Raw genomic sequence first — 15,864 nt, 5'->3', positions numbered from 1 at the left:
CAGTCGAGCAATGGAGTCGATGTTATCGATTTACCCTCTTCCCGAAATAACTGGCCGCGAACCAAAATTTGAAACCATTATTAATAGAAGCTGATGTTATGCTTGTAGAGCAGTTGTTACCCTGAAAAGTCTTTCTTTTTATCATTTTTTTTTTGGCAAGTATCAGGGTTACTACATTTGAGTTTTGTTCGATGTTGTAGGTCGTAGATGATTTCTTTCTTAATGCGATATCCAAGGATTACCCGGTGAATATACGCTTGCGATATACGGAACCCACATTGTGTGAGTTGTTAGCATATCCAGGAAGGCCAGTTTATTACAGTAATCCCTCAGCATATTGCGGTTCACCCATCACGATTTATTATTTAAGCTTACGTCGGTTCCTCCGTGGTGTTGTTTTGCATTTATAATAAAATAAATATATACAAATTATAAAAATAATTAAAAAAAGATACAGTACAATACTGTTTTTACTTCGCGGATTCTCACCTATCGCAGGAGATTTTAGAGCGTAGCACCCGCGATAGTCGAGGGATTACTGTATTCTTTTCCTTTTCTATTGTGAATTGCATTGAAGATTTTGATAGACGCTAAATTGTTCGCATATCTGTTGGTAGGTGTCATCGTTATAGAGGCTTCAGTGCCTTCTGAAGGCAGAAGTACAGTGGGCAACACCCAGGGATTTCAAGGTTCTAGGGGCCCATTTCTAAACTATGTAGGCTGTGGTTTGCTGTCAATAACTACTGTAAGGTCCAGTATATTGACTTGACCGGGGGCTTATAATGTTTCTAAGACGAACTTGAGCATCTTATAAATAGCATGACGGTTTTCTTGCCAAGTGATTCCTTTTTTGTTTTAACTATTATGCGCGTGTGCACGCACGCGTGCGTATGTATGTATGTATGTATGTATGTATGTATGTATGTATGTATGTATGTATGTATGTATGTATGTATGTATGTACGTACACACACATATATATACTCGCGCGTAACACACACACACACACACACATAACGTAAATAACCTTGTGTAGAGTTGGTCATTAGAATTCGAAGAAAGTTTATTAACACACTATAGACAATATGAATTGATAATTCTTTATAAGAAAGCACACAATATGTGTGTGTGTGTGTGTAAAGAGAATGAGATGAGGCGGTGCGCACTGAACATGGAACATTTCAATGTAAAACTCTTATCTCATAATAAGATCCCAATGGGAAACTGTGGTGGCCGAAGATATTCGTATAATGAGACAATGTGTCTTATAGAGCAGAACAAACGTATAAAGTATTTATGACGAACAATATCTGGAGGAGGGCTGATGGACAAGGTGAGATGTGTTGGGAATGTAATTAAAAATAAGCTCTACGATATAAAGCTTAAAAGATAAGGGCAATCCTTCGATATGGGTACACATCATTCACCCACACAACCTTCCATCATGACAGATAAAGAGACTAAGCTGAAATAAAGGGCAAATGACGTCGTCCCCTCATACCGACACTCAGGAACCAATATCAAAGGAATGTCCCAGAAAAAAAAAAGAATTGAAAAAGAAAATGAAATTAACCTCTTAACATATTATCCCGTATATTTTCATTCAGAGATGTCTAGTAAATATGTATTTGAACGAAAATATACGTTCACTGTACTCTGGTATCTGTCATTTATTTCTAACCTGAAATTCTTCGTTCATGATGTTATTCCCGTTTTCTATCATTAACTATCATTTCTACCTGTAATTTCATAATAAATCATAACTGATCCAAAATAATTTGTGTATTTATTCTTTCTTACATACAGATTCAAAACAAATATTAATAGAAAAATAAAAATGATTTTTTTTTTGCATGGAAATTTTTAAAAAAACGTGTCTGTTAAGAGGTTAAACAGGTGGAAAAGAGACGGGGTGGGAATACCACACGATCAAAACAATAACAAAACATCAGAAAAACTGCTCGTGGCAACTGGTGATGGCATAAAAATGTGATGTTGATTTCGGTAGAAAGAATAGAAGCAAAGAACTGGTAAGAACGCAAGTTGGTGACTTTCAGAGATATTAAACCGTCAGCAATGACATGAATAAGATTACAGAGAGTATCGAAGGAAATGACATTTTTTATAATCTCTTAAGAAGAAGGAAATTGCATCTTTATAATATTAGTCATTTTGTCGATAGTAGAAATAGTCATTCGAATAGGTGGTAGGGGAGACGATGCTATTAATGATAATTATTTATTTGGGAAAGAATTTAACAAGATCCTTTATTTGTTTTTATTTTTCAAGTCGAATATGTTGAGTCAACTGCATATTAGCATTTTTTATTTATTTATCGGTGCACTAATTTTTATTTAACTATTTCATTTATGTTTCAATCGTCAAACTATCTGGGTTTTTTTCTATCTCCCACATACGAAACTCTTAGCAATATCTCTGTTAAAACTAATTCATTCGTCTTCTCCTTGCCATAAAAACATAAACAATCTCAGTTGTCAACCTAAACAAGCTGCTAACGTTATTTCATGCCCCACCCCCATCATCGCTTTCCCCCTCTTTGATATCTTATCACCCTTCTCCCTTAACGCTACTATTAGGTTCTTCGTCTTCTCAGAGTTATGCTCAGTCGTTCGCACACCTGTCAGTAGGTGGCGCCTTCCAAACATCTTATAAATAATATGGTTACATTCTTCTCGAACCATTTCCAGAAGCACTTGTGTTTTCGGTTTAATTATTATACTTCAAAAAATACCCACCACCGCCTTTCTTCGAAAGCCTGTATCTCCCACATTCTGTGGCTGCTTATTGGTTTCCATTTATTTACAGCCAGCAACAGTTGATTCAATGTGTCAGTGGTACATCTGAAAAGGTAGGATTTAAACAAGCCACTTTCTCTTTCGTTCATTGATCTACATACAAATAATAACAGTGTTAACGATTTTTCCATTGGCAAAGCGACATTTAGCAAAATAAAAAGAACGTTATGTAGCAACACTACTCAGTTAAATATGGCAAAAACACATAACGGAAAAGTTTTAATTGTATGTATGTATAATATAAAAGTCTATGTATAGATGTATAAAAAATGTATGTTAGTATGTATGTATATATATAAAAAAATATATCTTAGTATGTATATATATGTATATATAAAAATGTATGTTAGTATGTATGCATATATAAAAAATGTATGTTAGTATCTATATATATATAAAATGTATGTTAGTATGTATATATATATACAAAAATGTATGTTAGTATGTATATATATATATACAAAAATGTATGGAAACAGCCAGACAGTGAATCTCAAAACAGCCAAACTTCAGTTGTCTCTTCCTTGGGTAGCTGCTCTCACCCGGCGCCAACTGCTGTGTTGCGAGGGAGGGGAGGCATTTCAAACATTTCCCCGTGCGTCAACATTTTCATCCTCACCGTGTTGTTTGTTCATGATTACTGGAAAACTGGTTTTCTTACGATCAGTCAGCTTTGAATGAAGGAGACGATGCAATAACAACAATACTTCAACTACTATTATTAACAATGGTTTCAAATTTCGGCACAAGGCCAGTAATTTCGGGTGAAGGGATAAATCGATTTCATCGACTCCAGTGTTTAACTGGTACTTATTTTGTCAAGCCCGAAAGGATGAAAGGCAAAGTGGACCCTGGCGGCATTTGATCTCAGAGCACTGTGAATAAATGTGTTATGTGACATACTAGATACAAATGATATTAAAAACAGGTGCAAAAAATAATAAATAAAAGCATACGTGACTGGCGATGCTCCAGCATGGTCACCGCTTTTGGGCTGAAACAAAAAAAAATCTATTAATCATCCCTTCACCTGTTAATGCACACCTGGCTTAATACACTTTTAGCTTGTTTATATCCACCTGGCTTAATATACAGCTGGTTTGCTTAATAATACACATGAATTTTTGTCTTTATCATCTGATATCATCTCCATATTCTGTGCATTCATTAATATGTATGGGTAAAGAGGGAAAAATAAGTACTTTGTGATGTTCGAGCGTTCAGTGGGATAGGAACATCATTCAGCTGTACAGAGGGTTACTAGCGCCTGGCAAGCAGAACTTCATCATGTACAAGTTGACGGTCGTGGAAATTTCCTTCTCTTTGTCATGCCCTTCTTGGCATCTCCTAGCACATGGCGCCCCGGGCAACTGCCCGAGTTGCCAATACCTTGAGCCAGCCCTGTAGCTGTATTATAGTACATCTTACATTCTGAGTTTAAATCCTACTGGACCTCATAAGTATCAGATACATATCTCTGTTCCCTATACTCCTTATCCTACAAATATGTAAATTGTCTTGTCAAAGAAATCACTGTTATGAAGATAGAATGAAATCTCTGTTTAGGAGTTAAGTATTCAATAGTAATATTAATAAAGGTTTCAAGTTTTGGCACAAGGCCAAGAATTTTGGGGGAGAGGTTAAGCTGATTACATCAACCTCTGTGCATAACTGGCATTTATTTTATTGACCCTGAAAGGATAAGTCGACCTCGGCAGCATTTGAACTCAGAACGTAAAGACAGAAATGTTGTTAAGTATTTTGCCTGATGTGCTAACGATTCTGTCAGCTTATATTCATTAGTAATATTACCAAGCAATGAATTGACAGAATCATTAGTGTCAAACAAATTGCTTCGTAGCATTTCTTCTGGCATTTTACATTGTGAATTCAAACCCCACTAAAATTGGCTTTGCCTTTTATCCTTCTGGGGTCAGTTTACTAAAGTACTGCGGTGATGGTATCGATTAACTCCCTCCCCTCAAAATTGCTGATCTTGTACTTAAATCGCATGAAGTCAGAAACAATATTACCCATGACTGCAACAAACAATTTCTTTCTCTGAATGAAGGGCAGATTGTATGACATGAATGAAATTTGATAGTGTAACTTGAGCACTGAATACAGAATATATTCTAAAGCTGGAAAGAAATGAAGTGAACACACTCTGTTGGATGTGTATAATGTTAGCATGCATGAACGATAGATCAGAGGTGATGTGCAAAAATAAATGTATATATAAAAGAATTAGCCGCAAAGTGTTAGAGAAAAATCTGTATTGATACTGACACGTATCATATGTCAGTATTGATAAGAGTTGGTTAAAGAAGTGTCAATCCAAGTGGAAAGAACATTCAGAAGAGAAAGACTAAAGAAGATGTAGGACGAAATGGTGAAATGAGGTATTGGGACATGTTCCTGATGACATGATTTTCTTGTGCCATTTTCCTAACAGTAAATTTTGTTAAATCCCTCCTCTGAGTCTGTTCAGCAATTAAGTCAGTCAAGCCTTGTCTTTTATCTTTTACCTGTTTCAATCATTAGAGTGTGGCCATGCTGGGGCACAGCCTTGAAGAATTTTCAGTTGAACTTAACGACCCAGTACTTATTTTTTGTAAAGCTTTGTACTTATTCTATTGATTCCTTTTGCCAACCCACTAAGTTACAGGGACATAAACATACCAACCCTAGTTGTCAAACAGTGGTGGGGGACAAACACATACATAAAGACACACACATACACACTATTATTTATATATATACACATACACGATGGGCTTCTTTCAGTTTCTGTTTATCAAATCCACTCACAAGGCCGAGGCTATAGTAGAAGACACTTGCCCATGATGCCATGCAGTGGGACTGAACTCAGAAGCATGTGATTGGGAAGCAAACTTTTTACCACACATCCACGTCTCCACCAGTAGGGATAAAATTGAAAAATTTAAAATTTGGTTCATGCTAGAATATGAAGACAGTACAAGTGAGAAGTGTTAATAATCATTAGATAACTACTCCATTAGAATGACCTGAGTAACTTGCATGTACAGAAAGACTGAGAGTTTCCATACAGGAGTACTCGTGTGGCTTCATTATATTTCTGTTGTTTTAAACTATAGCATTAATAAAATAATAGTTGGTTGACAAAGTTTACATTTTTACTTGCAGTAACTTTTAACTGAAAACTTAACTCTGTTTTACAATGCCCTAATTGTAATTAGTTTGAATAAAATTGCAAAATGCTAATTAACTTTGAACTTTTAACAACATTAAAGAGAGTTTTTGTCTAGTAATTGCTTGAATAATCTCAGTTGATCAGTTATTCAACTGACTATATTTCCCCTCAGCCATAATGTTAATATAAACAAATGAGTGGAATATGCTTTACTGAAGAGGTCTAATGAGACTGAAATATGTCAGTTACTAAATCCACTCTAACTTTATTGTCCATAATGTTCAGAAATCTTAATCAGCTGATTTTATTGAGGTTATCTCCCTTGTGTTTAGATTTTAAATACCTCTACAAGTAGTCTTTGTCTACTTATTGCTTAGAGAATTTCAGTTGACTCATGTTGTTCAACTAAATATATTTGTTTATTTGTTTTTTTTTTCATGCCAGCATGGGTTAGAAAAGGACATTATTGGGCCTTTGTTTTGCTGTTGGATGCTTTCTTGTTGATAGGGGAAATGACAGACAGCTATATCATACTAAGCTCAGTGATTTTTGCAGAAGTGCAGATTTAAACAAACACACGTTATTTACGATGGACAGATAGGTGTCCTCATCTTGTTTGTTGTTATCACAATGTTTCAGCTATTAACCCTCTGATTCTAAGTTCAATCCCAGGCAGGGACTTGAAAAATAATATCAACAGAAAAATAACATCAGCAATATAGCTTAGGAATGAGAACAGTGTATCCCATTAGTCAAATAAAAGGTTGGATTCAAAATTCCACCTGAACACCTGATGAAGGCTGTGGGGTACATCAGCGAACATGTTGTGATAACAACAAATAAGATGAGGACACCTATCCGGCCATTATAAATAAAGTACATAATTTCTCATCTCAAAAATATAGAATAGAAACATGTATACATCTACGATGTGCTTTTTACAATTTCCTTCTACTAAATCCACCTGCAAAGCTTTAGCTGCCTTTGAAGACATTTTCCCTAGTTGCTGCACTGTGGGACTGAACCCCAAATCACCTGGTTGAAAAGCAGGTTTCATCTTTATGCAACACCCTTCTGTATTTGTTGCCAGAATACAGAAAGTACCCCTGTAGGGTGTTCTTGGTCATATTATTAATAGTCAAATAAGTAGTGTTTGCTTCAACTCTGGGTTTTTATTGAATGATATCTCCCAGTTATTATTTGGTTGCAAACAGCACGAATATCACACTATCTCATTCTTTTTATCTGTAGGTTTGTAACTTTCAGTTTAAGAAATTGATATTTGTATATCAAAAAAATATACCTACTATAACTAACTAGCACCAATTGAGACTCAGTTCCCAATCTCAGTTAGAGGTATTTCACTTAATTTGTTGCTATAACACTTAAGAAAAATATAAAATAGGCTATTTATCTTCTGTTGCCCTAAATGAATATGAGGTTTTGATAGATATCAGTATTTATATGATCGACAAACTTCTTTATCAATACACAATGAAAGTTCAGATGAGCAAATCAGTATGACAGACTATGGTTCAGCTTCTCTTTTGGTTATAGTTTTAGGGTTTGTTACCATTCACAAAGTCCCTATGCATTTAGGTATGCCATACTAGAAGTCATGCTCTCTGGCCATGGCATGAGGACAGAAAAGGTTTTGTTAATCTTTCTAAACATCTCTTCACCACAACAATTCAATTTACCTCATATATATATGTACATGTGTGTATCAGTATATGTAATTGGTTTGATTGTTGTAGTATTAGTGAACTGTCTGAAAAGATAACAGTTTATATCCAGGTCAACACTGTGCTGTGTTCATGTCCAAGGCACTTAATCACTTAGGTTTGTTTGGCTTTGTCCACCTAACTGCCTATGCTCTTCTATATTAGTAGGAGCATTATATAATTGAATGTTTCATTAGCTCATTTTGTCAACTCTCCTATCCATGGGTATAACTCAGAAGTGTGCACTCTATTTGGCTGATTTGCCCTTTATATATACTGTATGGCAAAATTGTTTTCAGTGCTGTTTTAAGAATTAAAATCATTAAGGAAATTGTTTAAATCATCTTCCTCACCTCCAGACTAAGTTGTACTGAAGTATGGTGTGTAGCATGGACATTTATACACTGCACACTCAGCTGTACATTGAAATATGGTTTGGAGTGCTCAACATAAAGCTACACATTAATGTATGGTGCATAGCATGGTAATTCATATATTCCACACACATAGCAGATTCTGAGGTATAATTCCAAGTTCATTTAAGTACTTTCAGGTGCAATATATAGCACCTACATACTAAACATTTGTCATATACTGAGGTTATAGTGTGTAGTGTAAGCCACTCTATATAAAACACAGTCTGTCCTACACTAGTGTAGAATAGTCTTTTATACCCAAATCTTCTTGGATAATTTTCCTGTTGCTTCAGTTATATCTTTACTATCAACTATATCATTCTAGAACTCTGGAAATATTATTTTCCTCTTCAACAACTGAACTTCAGGTGTAGAAATTAATCATTAATTATGTTAACCTCATCTTATTGTCTCTGTCCCATGTTAGTAGTGGAGGCTGAAAAATCTATGAACATTGTTTATTCTCTTTTCAGCTAATCGTACAGTGGGCACTTTCATAGTCACATACACCATCACCATTTTCTCTGAAATCTATATTTCCTCACTAAGTAAAGGTCTTAAAAAACATTCTGTACATTGCAAGATAACCTGTTCATTCAACAGTATCAAAACCCAGATATATAGATTTATACCAGTTGTTCTCAACCATTTTCTCCCTATGGATCCCTTTGAATTTTATTTTATACTACTGGCAATAAACCACAGATGCTAAGAAAATACTCCATCACATGCCAGGGGAAGAAACTAGAAGTAGTTGATTGCTTCCACTACCTAGGTGACCAAGTCTGTTGAGGGGGTGGATGCTCAGAGAGTGTTACCACAAGAATAAGAATAGCCTGGGTAAAGTTCAGAAAGCTTCTACCCCTACTGGTGACAAAGGGCCGCTTGCTCAGTGTGAAAGGTAGATTGTATGATGCATGTGTGCAAATTGCCATGCATCACAGCAGTGAAACATGGGCTATGACTGCTGAAGACATGCGTAGGCTCAAAAGAAATGAAGCTAGCATGATCCGCTGGATGTGTAATGTCAGTGTGCACACATGACAGAGTGTAAGCACCCTGAGAGAAATGTTAGACATAAGAAGCATCGTATGTGGCATGCAAGAGAGACATTTGCGTTGGTATGGTCATGTACTGCGGATGGACGAGGAGAGCTGTGTGAAGAAGTGCCACTCTCAAACAATGGAAGGAATCCGGGATAGAGGGAGACCCAGGAAGACTTGGGATGAGGTGGTGAAGCATGACCTTCGAATGTTGGGCCTCACAGAGGCAATGATAAAAGACCGAGACCTCTGGAGGTATGCTGTGACTGAGAAGACCTGGCAAATAAAGTGAGTCCACGGCTGTAACCTAGACCAGTGTTGCACAACCAGTCAACTCAAAAGTACCTTGGATCGTAGGGCGACCTGTTGTGCTTGAGGAGACCTATTGAGTCAAGTACATCAACATCAATATCAAAATCAAATCAAATGGAAATTGTAGTTGTGAGCCCCATGCTGGTGCACGTAAAAAGCACCACCCGAACCATCTGATGTCAGTGCCGCTTTGACTGGCTTCTGTGCTGGTGGCACATAAAAAGCACCATCCGATCATGGTTGATGCCAGCTCCTCTGGCCCCTATGCTGGTGGCACGTAAAAAGCACCCACTACACTCTCAGAGTGATTGGCATTAGGAAGGGCATCCAGTTGTAGAAACACTGCCAGATCAGATTGGGGCCTGGTGCAGCCTTCTGGCTTCCCAGACCCCAGTCAAACCATGCAACCCATGCCAGTATAGAAAACCGATGTTAAATGATGATGATGATAATGGACCCCCATAGCCATTTAATTTTTGAAAAATTTCCCTTATATTTTTATGATTAAATATTGTTGGGAATTGTTAAAATATTTTGTGGACTCTGGTTGAGAACCATTGATCTAGAATTAATTAGAAGCTAAAAAAAGTATTTTCTTCAAATGCTAGGTTGTTCCACATAGTTCATGACAATGGTTTGTGTTCTTTTTTAAAAATATTTCAGAACTAAATGTATTTACTGCTGTGTATATTAGAGTGGTTTCCACATATCTTGGACAGTGTACCTACCACATACAAATATCACATGCACCAAAGAGCCTGTGTGTCTCATTATACAAGCAGTTTCCCCCTGTTGGTGGTCCATCGTTGAACTGTATCATTCTTCTGTCTCTTCTACAATATTATCTGCTTCTTTACCTGGTGAACTGCAACCTCTTCTGCTGCTTTGTTACACCTGAATTGATTGAGGCAATGAATTGGCAGTTGGTAGCATCAGATGAAATCATAGTGTTTATCCTGACTTATTGCATCCTGTGTTCAGTTCTGCCAAGGTCAGCTTTACTTTCCATCCTTTTGGGAATTGGTGAATAAAGTACCATAACTGGGTAGTGGACTGACAAGATTGTTAGAATGTTGAATGAAATGCCTTGAGGTATTTATTGGAGCTCTCTGAGTCCTGGGATCAAATTTCACTGTGGTCTACTTGGTTTGTACGCTTTACCCATTGCTTGATTCATTACCACCACCTGGCACCTTGGGTGTCCTCAATGAGGCCAACACTGTTGCAAGCATTTGGGTCAGGTCTCTAGTTTAAGGATACTTCTCTGTTTCTCACTCACCTATTTCAGAAACCCTGTAAAGAGTCATGGGCACTGCCTTCCTTACTCATCATCATCATCATCATACATCAGCTTTCCATGCTGGCATGAATTAGATGGCTTGACTGGAGCTGGTGAACCGGAGAACCACACCAGGCTCCAGTCTATTTTGGCTTGGTTTCTTCAGCTGGATGCCCTTCCTAATATCAGCCACTCCACAGAGTGTACTGGGTGTTTTTTACATGTCACCAGCAAAGGTGCTTTGCTATGTTACTGGCACGGATGTCTTTAATGTGTCGCTGGCACTGGCTACAACCACGATTTCACTTAGCTTGACAAGCAATTCTCTAGAGGTCTCGACCACTTGTCATTGCCTTTGTGAGACTCAACATCCGAAGATCATTGACTAAGCAAAGTAAATGAACATAATAAAATATATAAAGAAAGAGTATCTTACCTATAGTATATCACCTCCATCCCACTCTACTTTCTGAAATATAAAAAGAGAAAGAAAAGAAAGGATACTATAGACAAAGGGCTTCTGAAAACTTCTTAATAGATGGTGATTGATTGAATAGGTCTAGTCAGTTAGGTTTGGCCTGATTGAATAGACCTATGATCAAATTTGCCTGTGTCACCACTTCTGTATCTCACTCCATTCAGACCACATACTATATGCTTTACCTAGCTACTATCCCCAAACATCATCATCATTGTATAGTATAGAAAGCTAACAAAGTAATGTCATTAGAAGGAGGGCTAGGAAGATAAAGGAAGAGGATGAAATACTGTTAACTGAATAGATTAAGGGAAGTTAAGAAGTTTAAAGCAATCAAGAACTAGACAAGAAAAGGTGAAATTTTTATTCTTATAAGAAATCTCAAAAAAAAAAAATGCTTAAAGAAAATATTTTTTAAAGTGTAGTAAACATTATTCAACGTCCATTTTCCAAGCTAGCATGGGTTGGATAGTTTGATAGGATCTGGTGAGCCACAAGACTGCACCAAACTCCAGTGTCAGCTCTTCCTATTGCCATCTACTTTATAATGTGTACTGGATGCCTTTTTTTTTTCTGCCACTGGCATTAGTGAAGTCGCCAAGTAACTTGCAAAGTGGAAAAAAAAAAAAAAAAAAAAAAAAAAAAAAAACTGGAAAAAGGGAAAAGCTTCCACTATGAGGTGCAAGCATGGCTGTATGGTAAGTTGCTTACTTCTCAACCACAGTCCCATTGTTTCACTTTGTGCAAGTGTCTTCTACTATAGCCTCAGGCTTGCAAAAGCCTTGCAATTGGATTTGGTAGATAGAAACTGAAAGAAGCCCATTGCATATATATTTGTGTGTGTGTCTGTGTTTGTCCCCCAGTGCTGTTTGACAACTGGTGTTATGTTTATGGCCCTGTAACTTAGCTGGCTGGCAAAAGAGACTGAAAGAATAAATACTATGCTTAACAAAATGTAAATACCAGGGTCAATTCATTTGACTAAACATTCTTTGTGGTGGTGTCCCAGCATGGCCACTGTCTAAAACAAGTAAAAGTTAAAAGATACTAATTGGAGGGGGTGGGTGGCAGTATTTGAGATGGGGTGGTGGCTTTACATTGTGAGGAATTTATTGACCTTGGAAGGACGAAAAGTTGACCTTAGAGAGATTTCAACTCAAACATAAAGTGCTATAACTGGATACTACAAAGTGTTTCATTTGCCTTTCTACTAATTCCAATAGCATCAAGATTCTTATTTAGCATTGTATCATTAACAGACATCATCATCATCATTTAATGTCTGTTTGCCATGCTAGCATGGGTTAGAAGGTTTGAATAGAGAGCAGCACCAGGCTCCAGTCTATTTTAGCTTGGTTTCTTTGGTTGGAGCCCTTCCTAATGCCAACCACTCCTGAGTGTACTGGGTGCATTTTACATATCACTAGCACAGGCACCTGTCTCACCATCAAGATCCCTCACTACCCTCTGGCTGCATTCCTTCCTCCCTAAAATATCTGTTCACTCTAAATACCACCTACATTATGTTCATTACGCTCAGTAGTCTCCAAATTTCTGCTTCTTCTTGTGGATGAAACCTTAGAGTTTGTATAAATCAAGTATACACTTCATGGTGGTGCCCCAGCATGGTCTTGCTATAATGACTGAAGCCAGTAAATGAATAAGATGAATTATATACACCCATGTGTGGTGTATATTTTCATTGAATATCCACCGCATGCAAACCTTATCTGCCAGTCAGTTACCATGCACACACTTACATTCCTTCATTCTTTCATTCTTTCATTCATTCATGTAGACTGATATGCAGTAGAACTAAACGGTCATTCCATTATTTATTATAGCAATCTCTAATTGGATTCCCATTAATTTTGCTTTGCTATCTCTAAATTGTTATCAAAATAGCTTTATTGTGGATGTGATGTAATGATAATATTTATTTACTTTTTGTTGTTGTTAATCTTACTCTTTAACAAGACTAGTTAATATATCTAATCATTGACTCTATTGATTACTGTTAGTTCCAGTTTTACTTACATTTATTGATTAGGCTATGATCTCTTGGGGGTTTTAACATACAACTGCACATTCAAACACACACTCGCACATTTATATAACCATACAAACATATATGTACATATACAGACAATATACAATACACATAATATGCATGTATACATTCAGTCATTCAAACACACATGTATGCAAACAAGCATTGTACATAAGTATGTGTTTATGTAATGTATGTATGCGTATGAAACCCCACACGTTGGCTGGTTAGTATATCACTCATTCATCCAGTTAAAGTGATGCTGATATATTGTTGGTTATATGCGCACTGACACGTTTGCATTCATTCGCACACGCATGCACACATACAAGCTTGTATGAACACATCCACATATATACATGTGCAAACTCACACAATGACGTACATATAATGATCACAATTGGTTCTACACCAGGTTTCAGTTGTGCTATGGATTAAGAGAGATATACAGCTTCACATTTCTTTTAGCATTTTAGTCCCATGCTACCTCTTCTCAAAGCCTTCATCTACCATTCTATTGCTCTCCTATAACAAATCTCTCTCAAAAAAAAAAAAAAACACAAGGCACTCATCAATTTTTCTGACTGCCACTATTTGTGTATAAAACCTAATTTATATTTGATTTAACTTTACTTTATTCTCTATTAGTTGTATTATGACTCATTACTGGATTCACCAAATTGAATCTTTCATAGTTTCCTCTCATTAGTCATCTATATTTTTGTGATAATTAGAAATGTTCTTTTCCTGAATCTGTCGTTAGAGATAATACTTTCCTGACTAATTCTGTTAGTTAATTTGTTGAATAATGCTAAAGTAAACCAACCTAATATCAATCTTTCAACATTTAAGCATTTATAATTGAAGACCTGCTGCAGTTTTTCTAAGTTTTTCACTTCCTTATCTCATCATTTTTGTATTCATTTTTACTTTTATCCCTTTCCATATAAAATCTTTTGGGGAAGGAATGTCAATTGATATTGAAATATAAATAATGGATATGATTACTTTTACATTCATATTACTGCTCTTTTCTTCCATCCTAACATTCAAATCCTTTTGACATCATTGCTCTCACTTCTAATCTGATCTGTGATCATGTGAGCAAATGCATATGCCCTAACTTATCAAGTCCTCTTGGCACCTACTTGTCCCCTTCACCTAGTTCTGATCTCACTGCCAACATTGTTCTGTTTCCTGCCTCCCCCCATTTCCTCTCCCTGGTCTACACATCTTAGCTCTCTAAATACTCTCCTGTGGCATGGCATCACCTCTTGTACTGTTTCCACAATGGAAAGCCAACAGCTAGCACTCCCTCTGTGTTCCGGGTAAGTGAGACGACCTCTGTACTACTGGTACCACAAAATGCATCGAGTACCACCTTGTAAAGTGGTTTTCAAATGAGCAGAGTGTTATGAAGTCCCTTTATTCAACCTTTCTAGTCATAGTGCCATGAAAAAACACATTCAGTAAAGTGGTTGGTGATATAAAGGGCATCTTGCCATAGAAACCACACAAATGACATGTGAGCCTCGGTCTATAGAAATAGCGGCTCTCAATAAGAGTTTACTTGGACAGGGACAATTTGTCCAACCCATGTGTGTTGGTAGTTGGAGTGTGAAAAGGTCAGAGCCAGGGGAAATGAGCAAGATTCCATCAGATTTTGAATCATGAAGGGAGGAGGCAATAGTTATAGGGGAAACCTTATATTGACAGGAAACATATCAACACACACACATGCACACACACACGTCTGTCTGTCTGTCTACCAATCTACTCTACACATATCTACTTATATATGCAGAAACATACATATGTACATCACTTGTATACAAGTATACGTTTATGTCAAGCTAAGTAAAAGCGTGGTTGTCCTTGCATACAGGCTTGTCCCTTGCAACCCCCTCCTGCTGAGCATCCTTAATCTTGAGGGCTCATAAGTGCTGTTGTTATGTGAAACACATCTGTACCAGTGTTGTGTAAAAGCACCCAGTACACTCTGTTAGGTGGTTGGCATAGAAACCATGCCAAAACAGACAATTGGAATCTGAACAACCCTTCAGTTGGTCAGCTTCTGTCAAACCATTCAACCCATGCCTGCAGGGAAAACAGATGTTAGATGATGGTGATGATGATGCACACAAGTGATCAAATGGATAGCATGTAGATATAAAGAGGCATATGTATAGAGAGATGTGTATAGACTGATAAACAAGTATGTTTATATGGATTCACTATCAGCTATGTGAGTATTTTGATTGCAGAAATTTAGGCAGATCATGATAGATATCTGTGAAGATACTTGGAGTAAATGTAAAGAATCATTAGGGGAAAGGTTTGAAGAGTTGGTATTAATGGGAGAGTTGCTTATTACAACTGAGTGCAACCATGCCAAAATTGACCTCACCTGTGCTGGTGCCGCATAAAAAGCACTCGGCCCACTCTGCTAGGAAGGGCATCCAGCTGTAAAAAAAGAACATGTCAAAAGAGACACAGAAGTATGGTACAGTGAGTAGCATAATTAGCCGGTGGAGGAAGTTACTGAGTTAAAGTATCTTAAAGTATTTTAAA

The 15,864-nt window shown here is 36.9% G+C and overlaps 1 protein-coding gene and 1 long non-coding RNA gene across 5 annotated transcripts in view; one reads left to right on the top strand and one right to left on the bottom strand.

The window, feature by feature from the left end:
• Positions 1-2,730: 2,730 nt before the first annotated feature.
• Positions 2,731-15,864, top strand: part of LOC106869955 (formin-2) — a 131,486-nt gene continuing 118,352 nt past the window's right edge. For both annotated transcript variants that reach the window (XR_001409471.2, XM_014915900.2), the window contains exon 1: positions 2,731-2,869. The gene's annotated coding sequence lies outside the window, so the exon portion shown is untranslated. The remainder of the gene's footprint in view (positions 2,870-15,864) is intronic.
• LOC128249071 (uncharacterized) overlaps positions 2,863-15,864 on the bottom strand; it is a 49,460-nt gene continuing 36,458 nt past the window's right edge. Inside the window, exons 3-5 of one of the 3 annotated variants that reach the window (XR_008265173.1) lie at positions 15,701-15,756; positions 11,202-11,234; positions 2,863-3,810 (exon numbers count right to left, since the gene is read on the bottom strand). This is a non-coding gene — a long non-coding RNA (uncharacterized LOC128249071). Of the gene's footprint in view, positions 11,235-15,700; positions 15,757-15,864 lie in introns of all 3 variants that reach the window. The other 2 variants (XR_008265172.1, XR_008265171.1) reach the window with 2 other exon arrangements.

This window comes from Octopus bimaculoides, chromosome 11 (genome assembly GCF_001194135.2).
Source record: "Octopus bimaculoides isolate UCB-OBI-ISO-001 chromosome 11, ASM119413v2, whole genome shotgun sequence".
Lineage (NCBI taxonomy): Eukaryota > Metazoa > Mollusca > Cephalopoda > Octopoda > Octopodidae > Octopus > Octopus bimaculoides.
This window is presented reverse-complemented; position numbering and strand designations above follow the sequence as displayed.